This window comes from Diceros bicornis, chromosome 9 (genome assembly GCF_020826845.1).
Source record: "Diceros bicornis minor isolate mBicDic1 chromosome 9, mDicBic1.mat.cur, whole genome shotgun sequence".
Taxonomy (NCBI): Eukaryota; Metazoa; Chordata; class Mammalia; order Perissodactyla; family Rhinocerotidae; genus Diceros; species Diceros bicornis.
Genome location: NC_080748.1, coordinates 19,783,857 through 19,806,677, shown reverse-complemented (window position 1 = coordinate 19,806,677; position 22,821 = coordinate 19,783,857).

Below are 22,821 nucleotides of genomic sequence, written 5' to 3'. Positions count from 1 at the left end.
CCTTGGCTGAGTAGAATGGTGATAGGCATTGATTTCTTGGGAAGATTAAATAATATATGTTAAAGTTCTTTGGAAATTGTAAAGTACTAACTTGATATTGCACTGAGTCCCACACAGTATAGGAAGTGAGGATTCCTTGAACCAGACGTCATGCAATAGCGCATCCCACAGGTGGACTTTCCTCAAAGGCATTTCTCTTTATATATATGTACCTTGGGAAATCAATGAGTGTCATTTGCCTAATAAAATGACTTCATCACTTCTCACAGTAACCCCTTAACTCCCACTCTGAACATTAGGCAACCCATCTTTACATCCTCTTAAGATAGTTATATCAATTTCAGTTCCTATTTGATTTCTAAAGACTGGTGCCCCTTGCTCCCCACATGACAATATTAGCAATGTTGAGATCATAAGAAGAAATCTAAATAGGTCATGTAATACACCCGCAGCTTCCTATTCTCCTTAATCAGGCTGTGATGCCTTCTTTACCCTAAACATTTACCGTTGTTCCTTCCAATCCACAAATACTCCTTCGTAATGCAACAACCTAATAACATGAAGTAGATTAAAAAAATTTTTTTATAATTATATTAGCCATACCATTTTCCACACAATTTTACATTTTTTAGTGTAAAATCTGACATGTAAAATTCTGACTACTTTGGTCACGTGTTTTTTTTTTTTTTTTTTTTTGTTTTTTGTGAGGAGATCAGCCCTGAGCTAACATCCGCCAATCCTCCTCCTTTTTTTTTTTTTGCTGAGGAAGATGGCCCTGGGCTAACATCGGTGCCTATCTTCCTCTACTTTATATGGGACGCCGCCACAGCATGGCTTACCAAGCAGTGCGTCGGTGCGCGCCCGGGATCCGAAGCAGCGAACCGCGGGCCGCCGCAGCGGAGCGCGCGCACTTAACCACTTGCGCCACCGGGCTGGCCCCGGTCACGTGTTTTTTTAATCCAATAGCCTTCAAACTGTGGTATCTTTTTTTTGCCAGTTTAACTATTTTTGTTTATTTTTTTAATTGATGTCACAATACTTTATAACATTGTGAGATTTCAGTTGTACATTATTATCTGTCAGTCACCATATAAATGTGCCCCTTCACCCCTTGTACCCACCCCCTAACCTCCTTCCCTCGGTAATCACAAACTCTTCCAGAGAATATCCTTTTAATAGCATATTCAGAAGAAATCTCTTTGAGAATGGGACATTTAAGCTGAGAAACAAAGGATGGGAAGGCAGTCATGATGAAGAAGCCAGGCAGAGAACAGCCTGTTCTGCATGTCCTAGGAGAGAAAAACCTGGCATTATTTCAGGGTGATGAGAGCACCGCAAGGGAGGCAGGGAGTGGCTAGAGGTTAGGCTGGAAGGATAGACAGTATTGGAATATGTAGGGCCTTGTAGGCCACAGAAACTTTGGATCTAATTCTAACTGCAATAAAAAGGCATTGAAAGGTGTCCTTTTGGCTACAATTCAGAGAAATGATTATAAGAGGGCAAGGTTGGAAGTCGGGAGTCTGGTTAGAAAGTGTGGCAGTTATTAATGCTATCTGCTACATACATGGGATGATTATGCCTTCTGGCCCTCTTATAGTTTGGAGAGATCACGTAACTGGTTCTAGTCACTGAGTCATAAAAAGAAATAACCATTGTAAATTCCAGGCTGAAGCACTTAATTGCCAATGTGAGATGATCCAGCATTCTCTCTCATTTTCTCTACATAATTGGCATGTTAGATATAATGCCTGATCTGTTTGTCTGGGACCTAGAGTCCAGAGATGTGCAGCAGAACCTCAGCTTATTCATGATGGACAAGAAGCATGTCCACAATAAATCTTTATTATTATAGACCACTGAGCTTTTGGGACCATTAATTTTTTCCAGCTTTATAGAGGTATAATTGACAAATAAAATTGTAAGATATTTAAAGTGTACAACATGCTAATTTGATATATATATGTAGTGACAGGATTCTTGGGGCCATTAGTAGAGCACAATCTAGCCCATCCAGGCTGAATACAGGAGGCTATTTCAATAGTCTAGTTAGAGATGGTTGTGCTTGAGCAAGATAATAGCAGTGAAGTAGAGAAGTTGACAGATTCAGTGTATGTTTCTGGTTGACAGGTCATGTTTAGCATTTAAATGTATGGAGTGAGAAAGGGAGGTGTCAAAGAAAAATACTGTTTCTGGCTTTAGTAAATGGTACCATTCACTGAGGTAGGAAAGAGTAGATTCAGACCAGGTATGATGGAGGGAAAGGAAAGTAAGTGAAAAATTCTATTTTGGACAAGTTAAGTTTGAAACTCCCACCTAGAGTCTCAGAGAAGCAACTGAATATGTGAATTTGGACCTGAGATCAGAAGTGATAGTGGAATTTATAAAATTTTGGAGATGTTTGAATATACACAATAGTCAAAGCTATGGAAATGAATGGGCTCACCCAGAAGGAGGTTAGGAGATACCCCAGAGCCAAACCCTTAGGAACTCTAGCAATTAATATTTGGCAGAAGAGGAGATGCTGGAAAAGAAGTTTATGAAGGAAAGACTAGTGATTAGAAAATAAATACCAGGAAATTTAGTGTCCCTGAAAGTAAGAGAAGAGATTTTCAAAAAGAAGGGCATAACCAATTGTGTTGAATGATCTTGAGAAGTCAAGTAAGATAAGGACTGAAGAGTACTCATTGGGCAAGTCACTGTTAACCTTGACAAAAGCATTTTTGATGGAGTAATGGGCATGCAGGCCATATTCAAGTGGGTGAAGAGTGATGGATGACTAGGAGGTAGTAATAAGAAGAGTGGAGAAACATAAAGGGAGCAGATAGAGGGCAAGTTCCTGGAGGAATCTGTGAGGAAAGAAAAGAGTTTTATTGTGGCTGCCATTATAGTTTCAATGGAAAATAAAAAAGTTTATTAGTTTAAAAAAAAGTATATTAGTATGATGATGTAAATGATCCAATTGAGACTGATATTTTGATATCTAGTAATAAAAGTATTCCCAGAGTGACAGCAGCATCATAGCAGAGTGAGTTGTTCCCTTTGTCTCTCCCCCTTAAGTTACAACTAAACATCCATTAACCAACAGAGGATTCCCTACACAGCACAACAGGATACCTGAGAGATCCATGCAGCTATACATCTGAAGGGGGGTGGACTGGACCCCTGGGAAGTAATGGAACTAGAGGAACATCCCCCCCACTCACTGGCAGCAGCGATCCAGGTCACAGATTCTCACGCAGTGGCCAGTGCAACTGTGAGTGGAGGCAGGGGCAGCCCAGCTGCACACAAACAAGTGCAGACCAGCGATAGCCTGGCCTGTGGGAGCGCCCACCCACATGAGTGCAACCCTCCAAGAGGCAGTGGCACGGCCCATGCAAAAGCACCCCATGGAGGGACTGCAGTCCAGTCCATGTGAATGCAGAGCAGCCCAACTGGCACAACTATAAGCAGACGGCACAGGAACAGAAAAAACAGCCCCTGCCTCGGCCCCACCCAGTGGTGGCACGTTGAATCCTTGACATGAAGTAACAGGAACCACAGCAGAACCAGTAATCCAGCCCCCAGTGGCAGCAACCCTGACACCAGCTCCACCAGCAGTGGGGGCTGTATACAAGTCCCCAGGTCCCCAGGACCCCACCAGTGACAGGGACACCCATGAACCCAGAATCCCTGGCAGTGGTGCAACAAGCACCCCAAGACAACCCAGGAACAGCAGCACAGGTGGTGCATGGGTCAGGAGCATCCAAGTCCACAGAGAGCAAGCGGAGGAACACAAGACCCAGGTGATCAGAACTAAAGTAACCAAAGCTCTTGCAAATGTGCTGAGGATCAATTCATTAAATACCATGAAGAACACAGTAACACTGCAGAACAGAAGGAAAATGACAACTCTTCAGAAACCAAACCTGAAGTCACAGAAGATTACAATCTAACTGACAGAGAATTCAAAATAGCTGTCATAAAGAAACTCAATGAGTTACAAGAAAACTCAGAAATACAGTTCAATGACCTCAGGTATAAAATTAATGAACAGAGGGAGTACTTCACCAAAGAGATTGAAGCTCTAAAACAAAACCCAAACAGAAATCCTGCATATGAAGAATACAATTAATGAGATTAAGAAAAATAATGTAGAAAGCATAAAAAATAGAGCAGACCTTCTGGAGGAGAGAATTAATGACCTCGAAGACAGAAACCTAAAAATGCTTCAGGTGGAGGAGGGGAGAGAACTAAGATTTTTAAAAAATGAAGAAATTCTTTGAGAAATATCTGACTCAATTAGGAAAAGTAACATTATAACAAAGATTATAGGTATCCCAAAGGGAGAAGAGAGGAATAAAGGAGCAGACAGCTTGTTCAAAGAAATAATAGCTGAGAACTTCCCAAACCTGAGGAAGGAACTGGACATACAAGTACATGAAGGTAGTAAAACTAATTACATCAATGCAAAAGACCTTCTTCAAGGCATATAATAGTAAAATGGTCAAAAGTCAATGACAAAGAAAAAATATTAAGGGCAGCGAGAAAGAAGAAAATAACCTACAAAGGAACCCCCGTTAGGCTTTCAGCAAATTTCTCAGCAGAAACCTTACAAGCTAGGAAAGAATAGAATGATATATTCAAAATATTGAAAGACAGAAACTATCACACAACAATACTTTATCCAGCGAAATGATCCTTCAGATATGACAGAGAAATAAAATATTTCCCAGATAAACAAAAGCTGAGGGAGTTCATCACCACTAGACCTGCCCTATAAGAAATGATGAAGGGAGCCATCCTACCTGAAACAAAAAGGCAAAGGTTTACAAAGCTTGGAGCAAGGAGATAAACAGACAAACAAAAATAAGAAAATTGCAGCTCTCTATCAGAACAGGTTAGCAAACACTTAATTATAATATAAAAGATAAAAGGAAAGAAAGCATCAGGGCCAGCGCAGTGGCACAAGCGATTAAGTGAGTGCGCTCCGCTGTGGCGGCCCGGGGTTCACCGGTTCGGATCCTGGGAGTGCACTGACACACTGATTGTCAAGCCATGCTGTGGCGGCGTCCCATATAAAGTAGAGGAAGATGGGCATGGATGTTAGCCCAGGGCCAGTCTTCCTCAGCAAAAAAAAAAAAGGAAGGAAAGCATCAAAAATAACTACAAATATTTCAGTTTAGTCACAAACTCACACACAAAAAAGAATAATTTGTGACAACAAAAACATGGAAGGGGAGGAGGAAAGTGATGGAACCTGCTTAGGTTAATGGAGATAAGAGGCTATCAGAAAATGGACTATCTCATCTATGAGATCTTTTATACAAACCTCATGGTAACCACTAAACAAAAAAATCAAAGCAGAGTCACAAGTCATAAACAAAGAGAAAACTGAGAAAACCATCACAGGAAACCACCAAACTGAAATGGTAGTTAGAAGTACAAGGGAAAAGAAACAATGGAAATATAGAACAACCGGAAAATAAAAGATAAAATGACAGTTCTAAGCCCTCATAAATCAATAATCACTCTAAATGCAAACAATTCACCAATCAAAGGATATAGATAGGCTGGATGGATTAAAAACAAGACCCAAAAATATGTTACTTCCAGGAAACACATCTCAGCTCTAAAGACAAAGATAGGCTTAGAGTGAAGGGATGGAAGATCATACTCCAAGCAAATGGCAAGCCAAAGAAAGTGGGTGCAGCCATACTTATATTAGACAAAGCATATTTCAAGATAAAAAAGATAATAAGAGACAAAGATAGGCATTATATAATGACAAAAGGGACATTCCACCAATAAGGCGTAACACTTATTAATATATATGCACCTAACACAGGAGCACCAAAGTATATAAAGCAACTCCTAATATAGATAAAGGGAGAAAATGACAGCAACACAATAATAGTAGGGGATCTCAATACCCCACTTACATCAATGGATAGATCATGCAGACATAAAGTCAACAAGGAAACAGTGGCCTTAAATGAAACACTGCACCAGAGGGACCTAACAGATATATATAGAATATCCCATCCAAAAACTGCAGAATACACATTCTTCTTAAGGACACATGGAACATTCTCAAAGATAGAGCATATGTTGGGAAACAAAGCAAGCCTCAATAAATTTAAGAAGATTGAAATCATATCAAGCATCTTTTCTGACTATGAAACTAGAAATCAACTACAAGAGAAAAGCTGTAAAAGTCACAAATATGTGTAAACTAAACAACATGCTATAGAACAACCATTGGATCAATGAAGAAATCAAAGGAGTGATACCAAAAGGGAAAATTACAGCAACACAAGCATACCTCAACAAACAAGAAAAATATCAAATAAAGCAAGCTTACCCTGTACCTAAAAGAACTAGAAAAAGAAGAACAAACAAACTCCAAAGTCACTAGAAGGAAGGAAATAATAAAAATCAGAGCAGAAATAAAAGAAATAGAGACTAAAAAGGCAATAGAAAGGATCAATGAAACTAAGAGTTAGTTCTTTGAGAAGAGAAACAAAGTTGACAAGCCCTTAGCCAGACTCACTAAAAAAGAGAGAAGGCTCAAATAAATAAAATCAGAAATGAAAGAGGAGAAATTACAATGGACACCACAGAAATACAAAGGATTTTAAGAGAATGCTATGAAAAGCTATATGCCAACAAATTGGATAACCTAGAAGAAATGGATAAATTCTTAGGATCATACAGCTTCCCAAAACTGAATCAAGAAGAAATGGAGAATCTGACATACAAATCACAAGCAAAGAACTTGAAACAGTAATCAAAAACCTCACAAAAAACAAAAGTACAGGACCAGACGGCTTCCCGGGTGAATTCTATGACACATTCAAAGAAGACTTAATACCTATCTTTCTCAAGCTCCTCAAAAAAATTGAAGAGGAGGGGAAGCTTCCTAACTCATTCTATGAGGCCAACATTACCCTGATACCAAAACCAGAGAAGGACAACACAAAAAAAGAAAATTAGAGGTCAATATCACTGATGAATATAGATGCAAAAATCCTCAACAAAATATTAGCAAATTGAATACAACAATACATTAAAAGGATCACACACCATGATCAAGGGGAATTTATTCCAGGGATGCAGGGATTGTTGAACATCCACAAATCAATCAATGTGATACATCACATTAACACGATGAAGAATAAAAATCACATGATCATCTCAATAGAATCATCTCAATAGATGCAGAGAAAGCCTTGGACAAGATCCAACATCCATTTATGAAAAAATCTCTCAACAAAATGGGTATAGAAGGAAAGTACCTCAACATAATAGATGCCTTATATGGCAAACCCACAGCCAACATCATACTCCACAGAAAAAAATTGAAAGCCATTCCTCTGAGAACAGGAAGAAAATGAGGAGGCCCACTCTTGCCACTGGTATTTAACATAGTACTGGAAGTTTTAGATAGAGCAATTAGGCAAGAAAAAGAAATAAAAGGGATCCAAATTGGAAAGAAGTGAAACTCCACTATGTGCAGATGACATGATTCTATATATAGAAAACCCTAAAAAATCCACCAAAAACTACTAGAAGTAATAAAAAATACACTAAAGTTGCAGGATACAAAATCAAAAGACAAAAATCAGTTGCATTTCTATACACTAATTACAAACTAGCAGAAAGTGAAGTCAAGAATACAATCCCATTTACAATTGCAACAAAAAGAAAGAAAACCTAGGAATAAATTTAACCAAGGAAGTGAAAGACCTACACACTGGAAACTATAAGATGGTATTGAAAGAAACTGAAGAAGAAATACAGAAATAGACAAATATTCCATGCTCATGGATTGGAAGAATAAATACAGTTAAAATGTCCATATTATCTAAAGCAATCTACAGATTCAATGCAATTCCCATCAGAATCCCAATGACATTCTTCACGGAAATAGAACAAAGAATCCTAAAATTTATACAGAACAACAAAAGACCCCAAATAGCCAAAGCAATTCTGAGAAAAAAGAACAAAGTTAGAGACATCACACTCGCTGAATTCAAATTATACTACAAAGCTATAGTACTCAAAACAGCACAGTACTGGCAAAAAAACAGACACACAGTTCAATGGAACAGAAATGAGACCCCAGAAATAAAACCACACATCTATGGAAAGCTAACCTTTGACAAAGGAGCAAGAACATACAAGGGAGAAATGAAAGTCTCTTCAATAAATGGTATTGGGAAAACTGGAGAGCCACATGCAAAAGAATGAAAGTACACCATTATCCTACACCATACACAAAAATTAACTCAAAATAGATTAAAGACTTGAAGGTAACACCTGAAACCATAAAATTCTTAGGAGAAAATATAGGCAATACACTCTTTGGCATCAGTCTTAGCAGTACCTTTTTGAATACCATGTCTCCTCTGGAGAGGGAAACAAAAGAAAAAATAAATGGGACTACATCAGATTAAAAAGATTTGCACAGCAAAGGAAAACATCAACAAAATGAAAAGACAACCCACCAACTGAGAGAAAATATTTGCAAATCACATATCTGACAAGAGGTAAATTTCTAAAATATATAAAGAACTCATACAACTCAACAACAAAAAAAGAACAACCCAATCAAAAAATGGGAAGAGGATATGAACAGACATTTTTCCAAAGAAGATATACAGATTGCCAACAGACACATGAAAAGATATTCAACATCACTAATTATTAGGGAAATACAAATCAAAACTACAACGAGATATTACCTCACACCCATCAGAATGGCTATAATTAACAAGACAAGAAATAATGAGTGTTGGAGGGGATGTGGAGAAGAGGGAACCCTCATACACTGCTGGTGGGAATGCAAACTGGTGTGGCCACTATGGAAAAAAGTATGGATATTTCTCAAAAAATTAAAAATAGAATACCGTACAATCCAGCTACCCACTACTGGGTATTTATCCAAAGAACATGAAATCAACAATTTAAAGAGATTTATGCACCCCTACATTCATTGCAGCATTATTCATAATAGCCAAGACATGGAAGTAAACCAAGTGCCCATTAAGGGATGAATGGATAAAGATGTCGTATATGTATATACATATATATATATATATATACACAGTGGAATACACCTCAGCCATAAAAAAAGACAAAATTGTGCCATTTGGGACAACATGGATGGGCCTTGATGGTATTATGCTAAGTGGAAAAAGCCAGACAGAGAGACAAACACCATATGATTTCACTCATATGTGGCAGAAAAACACATGGATAAGGAAGGACTGGCCCCGTGGCTTAGCGGTTAAGTGCGCGTGCTCCGCTACTGGCAGCCTGGTGTTCGGATCCTGGGCGTGCACTGAGGCACTGCTTGTCCAGCCATGCTAAGGCGGTGTCCCACATACAGCAACTAGAAGAGATGTGCAACTATGACATACAACTATCTACTGGGGCTTTGGGGAAAAAAAAGGAGGAGGATTGGCCATAGACGTTAGCTCAGAGCTGGTCTTCCTCAGCAAAAAGAGGAGGATTGGCATGGATGTTAGCTCAGGGCTAATCTTCCTCACACAAAAACAAAAACAAACAAACAAAAAAAAACACATGGATAAGAAGAATAGATTAGTGGTTACCAAAGGGGAAGGGGGTGGGGAGAGGGCAAAAGGGATAAAGGGGCACATACGTATGGTGACAAATAAAAATTAGACTATTGGCGGTGAACACGATGCTGTCTAAACAGAAACTGAAATATAATAACATACACCTGAAATTTAGTGTTATAAGCCAATATGTCCTCAATTAAAAAAAAAGTATTCCCTCAGTTCTTTCTCAAAAATGACTTCAGCCAAGATTTTTTTTTTCATCCTCTTTTACATTCATTTGTGGATTTTGTTTTTACCTCTGTTAATTGCATTTTTGGCAAACCATGGCTAGGTCCAGAACTTCCCTTAGGTTTTAAATAAATATACTTTCTGAACTGTTTAGAGTTTTTGGCCATGAACTTAAATGGCACTTTTTTTTTCACGTCAGTAGGCTCACTCGAGACACAGAATTATGTGAAATTTTTTCGTTTCCCTTTAATACTTCACTAAGTTACAGGAAAAATCTCACTAGCTGTTAAATTTTTTTAATAACTTGAAAGCAAAATGGAAAAACAAAAAACTCTCCCAATACTTAAAAATATCTTAATATCAAATCAAACTTTGTTCAAATTTCATTAAAAATATATTTGTATATATCATTATATTTATCTATATATGTGTATATGTGTGTGTATGTGTATCTTTATTTCCATGAGATAGAGAGAAGTCTGTAAAGCAGTTGAAAAAGGATATTATTATGCATGGGCAGTCAGCCTAACTCAATTGACAATTGCAAACAAATGAAAATAAATAATTTTTTAAACTTCTAATTCCAGAAAAAGGAAATAATCGAAATTGTCTTAATGAATGATTATAATTTTCACTTTTAAAAGTATGTTTCTAATTAGTCCTAAGAAATACTTTTGAATAAACGTTTTTTCTACATGGTTATTTGTCAGATCTCACAGTAATTTTATTGCAGTTTATTTTCAAAGTACTATTAAATTTCCAAAATAGGAATTCAGGTGATGACCATATTTTCTGAATTAGACTCAGTAGAGTTTATTTTCATAAATAGTTGGTAGGAAAATAGGGGAATTGAACATTGCCTAGCTTTAATATTTATTTTAATATGGAAAATCTCAGGAATGTATATTAAAGAAACTGCAAATATTTCATATATGAAAATAAACTACTTTTACTTTACTAAATCTCTCATATATCATCAGAATATATGGTATTTATACTATTAGAACTTTCATGTTATGGTAGAGATGTTGAGCTTTATAATGTTCATTTGCCCAATTTGCTAATTTTGGGAATGTATGCACTTTAAACACTTAAGAAAGGGATGCCATCTCCATTTCTGATTACAAATTTAATCTCCACAAGAGAAATAGCCTCAAGAATCAATTACCTGGCCAGTCTTGTGGCCTAGTATTTAAGTTCGGTGTGCTCCACTTCGGTGGCCCGGGTTTGGTTCCCGGGCACGGACCTACACCACTTGTCAGTGGCCATGCTGTGGTGCCGACCCACATACAAAATAGAGGAAGACTGGTACAGATGTTAGCTCAGGGCGAGTCTTCCTCAGACAAAAAAAAAGAATCAATAACCTGACTACCAAATACTAACATGTGAGAAAATATATATAGAAAATTAAAGACCACTCACAGAATTCTCAAGGAAACCTTTATACAAGTATCCAGATGGACGCTCAGAGAGATTAGATTTCCCTGCCTCTAATCTCACCCATTGCTCCGTTGGCATGGAATTCAAAGAACACAGACCTCAAGTCATGGAGTCTGTTTCCAGCTCTTCTGATAACTTGCTTTTGTACCTTTCAAATACTTGACCTGTCGATGCTTTAGATTTCCCCTGTATATTAGTCAGGAGATGGTTGAATGCAAATAACTTAAATCTATGTAAAAAGTAAATTTATTAGAAGACTAAATGGGCACCTTATAGAACCCAAAGAAGTAAAATGCAGCAAAAACTGAGGAACTAGAACCAGGAAATAAAACTGTTGAGAAACTAAGGCATTTACTTTCCACTTTTCTCTGTCTGTAGCCAAATGTCTCACTCTGCTTCTTTTCTGTCTGATTATTCTCTCTCCCTCCATCTTGGTTTCACTGATTTATTTATCAGCACATGGCCCAAATATGGCCATCCTCATGTAGATATCCTGATAAATCCCACATTCACAGCTAAATGAGCTAAATGAGTAAGTCTCCCCAAATCCCAATTCAAGCTCCTGGGAGAGAAAATATAATAGCCTAACTTAGGTCATGTTTCTCCCTTTGGTTCAACCAGTTGTCAGCAACGGATGGGAAGGGATAGAGTCTTGGGGAATAGAGTATATTCAGCCAGGACTGGGGAGAAGGCTCTCTGATACAATTTTTGCTAAGAAAGTAATATGGGTTAAAATAGAATTGCTTGGTGGAGGAAAAGGTTTGCACCTCTAGGATTCTTCTCTAGAAAACTTAAAGACGTTGTAAGTGTAATGGAGATCACAGATACAACAGTGATTTGAAAAGATATTTAAGCACTTTAAAATGCTGGATGTAGGGACCAATATTATTTCTTCTGTGGTTTGTTTGGATTTTTCTCTGTACTTAATTTAACATTTTGTGTTAACTAACATAAACTTCCTAATAGAGACTGTCTTCTTAATAACTGTTCAATTCATATCTTTTTGCCAAAACAGTACTTGGAAAGTTATACTACTTTTTAGTCAGTGAGTTCTTGTTTTTCAGTATAATGAATTTTCACCCCAAAGTATATTAAATAAATATACTATAAGTCATGATATTTCAACATTATAGTTTTGAGTAAAGACTAACCAATTTACTCAACAATAGTATCTAGTTAGTAAAGAACTAATGAAAAAAACTGAATCACATACTATGTTTGGGTAAATCCCAAATATTTGCCTTGCACACATATACCAGGTGAGAGGGGAGACAAGGCTGTATCTTCTTTGACTCTTCAGTCTGTTCTGACATTACATATGTTTCAGAAAATGTTCATGTTTAGTCTTTATTTTTACCATAAAGGTTTTTTCCAACCTACAATTTTATTTATTTTTGTTTGTTTATTTTTTTGGTAAGGCAGATTAGCCCTGAGCTAACCTCCATTGCCAACATGCCTCTTTTTCCTGAGAAAGACTGGCCTGGAGCTAACATCTGTGCCCATCTTCCTCTAATTTTTATAGAGGAATGCCTGCCACAGCATGTTTTAATAAGCGATGCGTAGGTCCATGCCTGGGATCCAAAACTGCAAATCCCATGCTGCTGAAATGGAGCACTCAAACTTAACCACTCCGCCACCAGGCCGGCCCCCACAATTTTATTTTTAAGAGATATACGAGTGCAAGTAACCATGAGTGTGGTAAGCTGACTAATGGTTCCCCAAAGATGTCCACATCCTAATCCCTAGAATCTGTGAATGCATTACCTTACATAACAACAGGGACTTTGCTGGTGTGATTAAGGTAAGGATCTTGAGATGGGAAAATTATCTTGGATCATCTGGGTGGGCCCAATGTAATCACAAGGGCCTTTATAAAAGGGAGGCAGAGGGAGATTTTACTACAGAAAAGGAGTGTTAGAGTGAGGCAGAGTGAGAAAGACTTGACAAGCCACTGCTGGCTTTGAAGATGGAGCAGAGGCCACAAACCAAGGGATGCAGGCAATCTCTAGAAGCTGGAAAAGGCAAGGAAATAGATTCTCCTTCTGAAGCCTCCAGAGGGTACGCAGCCCTGCCAACACCTTTATTTTGGACTTCTAACTTCCAGAACTGTGAGAGAATAATTTTGTTTTCTTTAAAACCACCTAGTTTGTGATAATCTGTTATAGCAGCAATAGAAAACTAATTCAATGAGTCCCCCAAAGAAGAAAAATTAATGGAGATGATGGTATAGCATTGCACCTTCCAAAAAGCAATGCCCTCTCACCCCAACCCAAGTCCAACCACCAATCACTCTCATTTTTCTTCTCCTTTGGAGAGTACAGTCTTCATTTACTTACAAATTGTTGTTTATTTTTTATATATACTTATTTTCATTTTCTCTTATTTTGTTTTATTTAGTCTTGGGTGGAGATGGAATGCATCATCACTTTTCACATTAAAATAAATGGAATTTTTTATTCATTTTACAGTTTTTTATTTACCTGCAGGGTTTTTAAAAGCAAGTCAAAATTATTTAGTTGAGTGTATTCATAAATCTATCCATTTGGGCATTCCAAATTTTCTAATTCTACTTTACTTAATGCATAATAGTTATTCTGGTGACCTGTACTCTCAGCAGACTTTTGCCATGGAGTGGTGGCTTAAGGTAGCTGTAGATAAATTGCCAGAACCATATATGTGGAAAACTGAATAGAAAGAGAGGCAGTCAGCCCCCAAAGGAACGCGAGAAGACACTCCTTCCATTTTGCATTTAGCTACCATAGTGCTATATTTTCAAATAAATTAAAATTACAGGGAGGGTTGTTTTTTTTTTCCAACTTCACCTACTCTTACAAAATCACCTTCAACTTCTCTAAGCAGTTCCTTTTTCTCTCCATCGTTGCCTTCATGTGCATCATAAGCCTTCCACATAGCTGCGGTGAAAACAGGAAGGCAGGATTCCTACCCAGAACTTCAGGAGCAGAGGTGGGTCGGGGAAGACTTCTGGGCAGGCAGGGAGAGGCAGCTAGAAGAGAAGGCCACGATGAATGTGAGTTAGCCAGGTGAGTGGGGTGGCACAGGGGTCGGTAGTGGTGAGAGAGGGTAGAAAGAAGTGCAGGAATGAAAAACAACGGCTCACAGGCAAAGCGGTGCCCTGCTCCCAGGGAGTTCAGCACAACCGCAGCAGACAAAGCACTTCCCAAACAGCCCCACTTAATCCAACACGTTAAATTGCGCACAGCGAGAGCAAGGCACCAGTTAGAATGTGTGCAACTTCAAGGACGTGAAAACCTGGTTCATGGTGACTTGAGCAATGCAGACATTTAATTACCTACAGTTAAGCAGTCCAGGGCTGGTACTGTGATTCTATAATGTCGTCAAGAATCTGTACTCTAGGGCCATCCTGGTGGCATAGTGGTGAAGTTCCACATGCTCCACTTTGGTGGCCCAGGGTTCACGGGTTCAGACCCCTGGCGCACACTTAGGCACTGCTCATCAAGCCATGCTGTGGCGGTGTCCCATATACAAAATAGAGGAAGACTGGCACAGATGTTAGCTTAGGGACAATCTTGCTCAAGTAAAAAAAGAAGAGGATTGGCAACAGATGTTAGCTCAGGGACAATATTCCTCACCAAAAATAGAAAATAATAATAATAAAGAAAAATTAACAAAAAAAAAAGAATCTGGGCTCGTCCCATCTTTCAGTTTCACCATCCTCAGCTTTGGGTCATCATGCATCTTATGCACTATGCATTTTGGTACTGAGAATCAAAGCTCCCAAAAGATGTCCACGGACTCTTCCTTTTTTTCTAAGTTACAAGACCTCATTTCTAAAAGCTATGTTCACTTTACAGTTGTTTCTCTCTCAAAAAGCCTAGGTCACGTCTATTTGTTTGGGAGGTGAGGGTAGTTTTACACCAACATCCGCTTTTCTTAGACTGGAAACTTGAAAAGGGGTTTGTTTTGCACAATGTTCAAAGTGAAAGTGAAAAAAAGGTTCATAATTGTAGAGCCTTTAATCATTTTGTCACTTTCACCTCTAAATTAGCCCTCATATTGAAACGAAATCACCCAATTTTTTCCTGTAAGTAAAATATATATAATAATGCCTGGAGTGTCTACGTTGAGCTAGACACTTGGCCAATTGCCTTTATATCATTATTTATTTTTAGTAATTTACTTAACATACATTTATATGATTATTATTTGCCAGTCACTGGCCTAAGCATTTTATAAATATTAGCGTTTTCAATTCACATAACAAAACCATGAGGTAGGTACTATCATTAAACCCATTTTACAAATGTGGTAAGTGAGGCACAGGCATATAAAGTAACTAGCCGGAGGCCACAACATAGTAAGTGGTAAAGCTGAGATTTGAACCCAAGTCACTGCTCTTAACCACTACACTGTCCTCCCATTTTCCTAGCATGTGGCATCTACCATCCTATGGATACATTACATCATGGAATCCTCAAAACTAGTATATGAAGTAATGTATCAGTTTGGATACTTTCAGGGCAAGTGCCCAAAACTCAGGAAATTCTAGCTTAAACAACACGGGGGCTTGTTGGGAGGATGTCATTATAGCTCAGAACTGAAGGAAGAAAAGCAGGGCTGGAGAACTCAGGGACCAGAAGAGCGACTGCATTGCTGTCAGTTCACCCTCTCTTGCCTTCTCTCTATTTCTGAGGGTTGCTTTCTTTTCCTTTACTTGGATGGGACTTTTCCACATTATAAAGAACATAGACACAGGCTTTCTCCAGAATTACATTTTTAAGCAAATTTCCCTCCAGCTTTACATAGAAAATGTGCTAGAAAGATCTGTAATTGGTCCCCTGCTTGGGTCTCCAGGATGTCTCTGTGGCCAGAGTGATGGAATTTCACAGTTGGACAGCCTGTGCCAAATGTCCACTCTTAAAGCTTGGGGACGAGGTTGTGGTTAGTTCTACTCACCAAAACCACATTAGTAGAGCAGAAAGGAGCAGTTTCCTCAAAAGAAAGTGTGGGTTGGGAAGAAGACAGTCAGTTCTGATTTGGATAGACTCAATTATTTGTTTTTTCTATAAATGAGTGCTACTACTGGCTCATTTTACCAGTGAACTAACTCAGGCTCTGAGAAGTTAAGTAACTTATTTGAGGTTGTGCAACAAAAAAGTTGCTGTGTCAGGACCTAAGCTGAACCAGGTCATCTGAAAACGATGGCCAAGCTCTTAACCACTAGGCAGTTTATATTACGAATCTCTCTGTGTAGCTTAGTTGTACTGACTCATGCTGACCAGGTTAGGAAATTTACTGTTTCCTATGCCATCAGAAAAAACAAAGGAAACTAACATCCCTGATCATTTCCTTTGAGCCAAGCACCTTGCTAAGTGCTTGATCATATGATCTTATCTGTTTCTCACATCAATCCTGAGAAAGAGGTATATATTTTTATTTTTTCACTGACAACTTATAGCCGGATAAGTAATGAGCCCAAGCCCACGCATCCAATTAGATGAAGAACAATAATTCCAACAGAGATTTTTTCAGAAACCCATACTGTTACAGTAGATCAGAGACTTCCATGCTTTTTTTTTTTTTTTTGTGAGGAAGATCAGCTCTGAGCTAACATCCGTACTAATCTCCTCTTTTTGCTGAGGAAGACTGGCTTTGAGCTAACATCTATTGCCAATCCTCCTCCTTTTTTTTTCCCCCCAAAGCCCCAGTAGATAGTTGTATGTCATAGCTGCACATCCTTCTACTTGCTGTATGTGGGACATGGCCTCAGCATGGCCAGAGAAGCAGTGCATCGGTGCGCGCCCAGGATCCAAACCCGGGGCCGCCAGTAGCAGAGCGCGCGCACTTAAGTGCTAAGCCACGGGGCCGGACCCTTCCATGCTTTTAAATTCAGGAACCAGTAAAATATTGGAAGAAAGAAAAACAGTGAACTGACATGAGATGCAAATTTTTTATTTTGCCAGATTGGGACATAGAAAAATAAACAAAACAAAGAGGAAGAAGAAAGAGAAAAGGAGAAGAAGGAAAAGGAGGAGGAGGAGAAAGAAACTACACAAAATACCCTCGCATCTACTTTAACCCTCATTTCATAAAAGAAGCCATATATGGTACCAAATACTAAAAAGATCTTAATCTCAGTATAAAGGACTGTTCTTAACATTAATTAATTTCTCTATATAAGATACTCGTTTTTTCACTCTGGACCTTAAACGCTTTGTGAGGAACCTCTTTGGCACCAAGTGCAGGAGGTACTCTGACTCCTGTTCACACCCTATGCAGCAAACAGGGAGTTTTGCCTGGAAGCCAGGACTCCACAATTCAGCACCTAAAAAATGATGCATTCTACCACATCTGACACTGAGGTTCTTCTTCCTTACTGAGGCAAGAAAGAATCACTTACTATATCCCTCACAATTTTTTTTTAAGTTCAATTCAATCTTCAGTTACACCCTCTGTTTCTAGTTTAAATTGTTGCTTCTTCCATCAGAAACAAATATCTTATCAGATATCTTACTGGAATGTACCAAAAGAAAGAATCTGTCTCACACACTTGTAGTAAATATACCTTAGGCATTGACTTGAAAAAATTAAAAGATTCACTTATGACCCTAACCTTATCCATGCTGAACTGATGAGTGTATTCCATGTGCCTTTAAAAACGCAATTTGTAGATTTGTTCTTTTTATACTTCAGAATTTACATAAACTCCTATATTGTTACATTATAATAGAGAAGTCTTTTGCTACTAATCACAAGGCTTAAAGGAAGGGAAACATGTTATGAATCTCCACATGTGGAGAATAAATGCATAAAATTCTTATTTTGAAGACAGATTGCACTGATTGACGTAACAGAAAGTTATATTTGGCATGGTTTGCTGTAAGTATTAGTTTGTAAAACATAAAGTATATTGGCCAAGATCAATATCTTCTCTGAAAATGGATCTTGAAGAACAAACATTTAGCAATTCTGTGTAGCTCAAGCTCATTGAATTTTGATAGCATATAATTCCTGTTGAATTCTCTCACTCCTAGAAACTTGGATACATTTGCAGAGTGCTTTCATTTATTTTTAACAACAACAAAAAAAGATATAACTACCCTACTGCAACAATGATAGATTATACTGTCCCCTAAGGTTCTGAGTGGAAGAATTCTCTTCAGTCAAGTCCTGACACCTATCAGGTAAGAAGTTAACACCTGAGATTATTTCTGGACCAAGTAAACACATTTATGTAAATACAACTACATTGGGATATGGAAGACACACTGTCATAGACTAAACAGTATTAGAAGAGTTATACATGTGATTCTAATATCTTGTTTCATTTAGTTCCAAAAACCACCTATCAAAAATTTTAAAAATAATAATAATGAGCTCAGCTTTTTAAAAAATTTCTGCATACCAACTTGAATACAGAAACTCATTAAAAACTACTTCTAGAAATAAGTATTGCCAAAAACATAATTAAAAGAAACACTAAGTATTGATTGTTCTTCAGATTTAGAATAAAGGTCATAAACTACATCTTTAAGTCATACATAATTCAGTCCATCTGTTACACTAGAATTTAAAAGTTTAATATTATTCCTTGCTATTTACAAGCGTCATTGTAAAGCGTAACAAAATCAATTCAGATCAAGAGATTTTATTTAAAATAATTAGATTGATTTTTCTTTTTTTTACTTTTGGCAGATGTCGACATATATTTTGAGAAGATACTCAAAGCGCTTACAGTTTAGAAAACCATACAAATATGTAAATAGATGTCAGCAAAACAATGTAGTGAGTGTACTAATACAGTAGGATAAGAAAGGGGCAACCAACTCTGCCCAGGTAAGACAGGGCAGATGCTACAGAGAAATCAGAAGGGTAGCATTGCTTTAAAGAATAAACAAAGATTTGCAAGTTAAAGAATGAGGAATGGTGTTGGGGAGTAGAGAGGAAAGATATTCCGGGCAGAGATTGGAAATACTTGCCACAGTAACATTGAATAGCTATTAATCCCCTCTTATTTACTTAGATGGTTTGATTTTTCTAATTTACATGATTCCATCTCTCCTCCCTCAAGAAAAATAAGAATTTAGAAGTAGTTTGTAACTGAAATACAGATATAATCCAGAGCACTTTTTCAAGTGCAAGGGAAATATTTACTATAACCAAAACTCAGAGTGAAAGAAGACAATTGGAAACATGACGAGAAGGTATTATTTGGGGATGGTATCTACATACTGTTCTTCGGGAAGAAAACACATACTATAATGTCATTTGACATAATATGTCTATACTGTATGTAAATATTTTAATACAGTAAGGGCCTTAAGAAGAAAAATCATTACTGCAATTTTTATTGGTTAAACATCAAGTTTGAAAATCACCTTAGTAAAACAAATAAAATATCTATAGCAACAATTATATTTGTACTGACATAAAACATTACAAACTCTTGTGGAAAATTCTTTCTTCTTTCAAACACGTTTTATGGCAATAATCATAATTAAGTGCATATGTTAATGCAAAAAAAAGTATCGCTTATTTTCCATATCGCCTAGTATCACCAAGAGGGTTTAAACTTACCAGGTCAAATGCAAAGTTCAGATGAATAAATACATGAGTTTCGTTTTCTCAGATGCAGTAAATTATACATTTCTATTAACTTATGATCATGTGATATTTACTTCACATGGTTGATGTAACCATTTCAATTACCTAATACATTAACAATTATTCACATCTCTCATCATTACTCATGAATGTTAATCACGTAATGTCTATTCCTCGGTAAAATAATCAGAGATACAAATTATCTCTCTCTCAAACAAGTCCAGATATCCTCAGGCCTGCCAAAATTCTATGGACAAATTCCAGTCCTTCTGTGATTTGAACTCTGCGGCATTTGACCTATTACTGTTTATTGCTTCTTTTTTGAACTATTCCACCATTGGCTTTTGCAACAGCTCTCTATTCTGAGTTTCCCACTACCTCTCACATCCTTCCTTCCCAGTCTCATTTGTGGACTCTTGATCTTGTTCTGCAGGTTTTAAATCCTGGCATTTTTTAAGTTTCTGTCTTCAGTCTCCTTAACATCTCACTTTGCCAACTCTTCTGGGAGAATTCACCCTCTCCAAAAGATTCAACTTCCCTTTTCCTATGGAAACCACCTGACCCTAAGCTGAACTATCATTCTTCTCACCTCAGCTGCTCTTTCTTTACTGTCTATTCCAGATTAATGACAGCTTCAGTTTTTAGATAGCCAAGCTAGAAATTTTGGAGTCACTTTGACTCTTCATTCTCTTCTACCCATCCACCTCCAACCTCCAGTTGGCCACCAAACCCTACACACTGCTTCTCCTTAGCTCTGGTCTTTAGCTCTACTTTTCTTGATTATAACAGTATCTCTCCCTCTCTTCCTGCCCCCTTCCACCCATTCTCCACACGGCAGCCAGAGTGAACTTCCTAAAATATGAAGAGTGCATGTCTTCTCTTTCTTGCAATCTTTATGGACAAGACCCCAACACCTCAGCTTAACATACAAGTTCCTTCACAAGCTAACTTCTGTTTCTTTTCAAACCTTACCTTCAGAGATAAGGGGGTTTGGAGGATTTGGGAACTGATCAAGAAAAAAAGACATGACCACAAGAGGCAGTAAGTTTATTGGGTAACACTTGGATAGGTTTGCACATGGGGGAAGTCCCTCACGGTATGAGTCTGTCCAGATGTCATGGTGCACAGGTCCATATGCAGAAAGGGAGGAGGGCAAAGGAACTCCTGAGGGAGAAAAGATCAGAGAGAGAGTTTATGTCTAGGTGATATCTACTCAGAAAATGGCGAGTCTCTGGATCAGAGAGTTCCAAAGGGCAGCAGCAGCTCTGGGTCTTTATGGCTTGGAGATTATCTATTGCTAGCTATCTTATTGTGTGGGCTGAGGTTTTGCAGGGTGGGCAAAACAGGCAGGCTCTAAACAGCTAAAAATATGCTTGTATGGGCTATTTTTTAAATAATTGGATGTGGAAAATTTGAGTTTGGCACCAGTGGGCTTTTGAGTTAAGTCTCAGCCTGCAGGGAAGAAATAAACAACCCAGGGGCCAATACAGAGGCCGTTTTTGCCTCATTTATATAACACATCTCAACATCTTCTGCCAGAGAACCTCCTTGATCCTGCCTCCTGAAACTACTTGGCTTTCTTCTCCAAATGAGTAATTCATTTTTATACATCTATGCTGGTGCCCAAGATGCTCTTATAAGACCTACCATTCAGCAGGGGAAAAATAGTTGAATAACAGAGTTGGGGGCCGGTATGGGAAGAAATAAAGCCATTTCATGCTTATATACCCAAAGAGTATAATGAAAACCTTCAATAAACCAGTAACATTAAACACATTAATTACTCTAAGTCACTTTCATATAAACTGTTCCACCTCTCCTTCCCCTATGAACCAAGATCTCGATTCCTTCAAAGTTTTGTCTAATTATTCTGGTATAACTTTGTTAAATAAATTATCTATTGCTATTTCTATGTCATCTAAATATTTTATAAGCATGTCTTCATTTGAGACATTGGTAAAAATATTGAGCAGGTTAGAACCAAAATCCGAGTTCCCGGGATACCACTAGAGACTGCTCTCCAGGTTGCATTAGGACAAATATTTATCAGACACCTCGTACATGATTACTGAAAGTGATGAGCTTGTGCCATATGTTGTCTTATTTAATTCTCATACTAGTCATGGTAGCTAGCTATTATAAGCCTCCTTTTGACAGATGAAGAAATTGAAGCTTAATGCAGCAAAGTAACTTTCCCAAAGTTACAAAATTAGAAATTGGTAGTGTTGAAATTCAAATCCAGATCTGTCTGATATCAAAGATTTTGTTCTTTCTACTAAAACACACTGACCATCAAATAGTATTTTTTTCAACCTATTTTATTCCCTTTTGTCACTGAGATTTTCCTGCCACATCTGCCAAATCCTTAGAAATTCTAGGTATGGTATGATAATGATAATTTTATACTGCCTCTTTTAATTGCCAGAGCTTGGACACAGGTGTTCTGGAATCTTAGAAATGTGGGTCAGAGAAGAAAGAGAGGGAGTAGAGAGTAAGCTCTCTAAGAATAGCTGTTTGGGACAAGTTGAATTCAGACGTAGTTTGCAAATTAGTAAAATCAGTGGTATCTAATCCATTCTAGGACATCTTAGAGGTCCGGTAGGCAAGTCTCAACATAGAGAGTAGGAAGGGCCTTAGTTCCAGGCAGTTAGTAAGGTTGTAAGGACCCTGGTCCAATAGCAGGGTTAATGGTAGACAGCAGGGCTCACTGGAAAAACCCCTGATGAATCAACTAGGCACCTATTCATCAAGCGGACAAAATCAGGAGGAGGAAGGAGAAATGCAGTGGAACCACAGAAGTGACGAGGCTTGTGCCTAGAACTCTGAGTTCTGTATCAAGGTCCATTACACGGTTGGACTGAGCTGGGAATTCAGCTGAGGCTGAGATTGCAGGTGAGGGGCACTGTCACTCCATTGTGGGGGTCACTGGGCGAGAAAGGCAGGAAAAAGAAAGCTACACTTCACAGTAACAGTGGAATCTGCTGGCTTTTTCTTTTTTTTCTCCAAT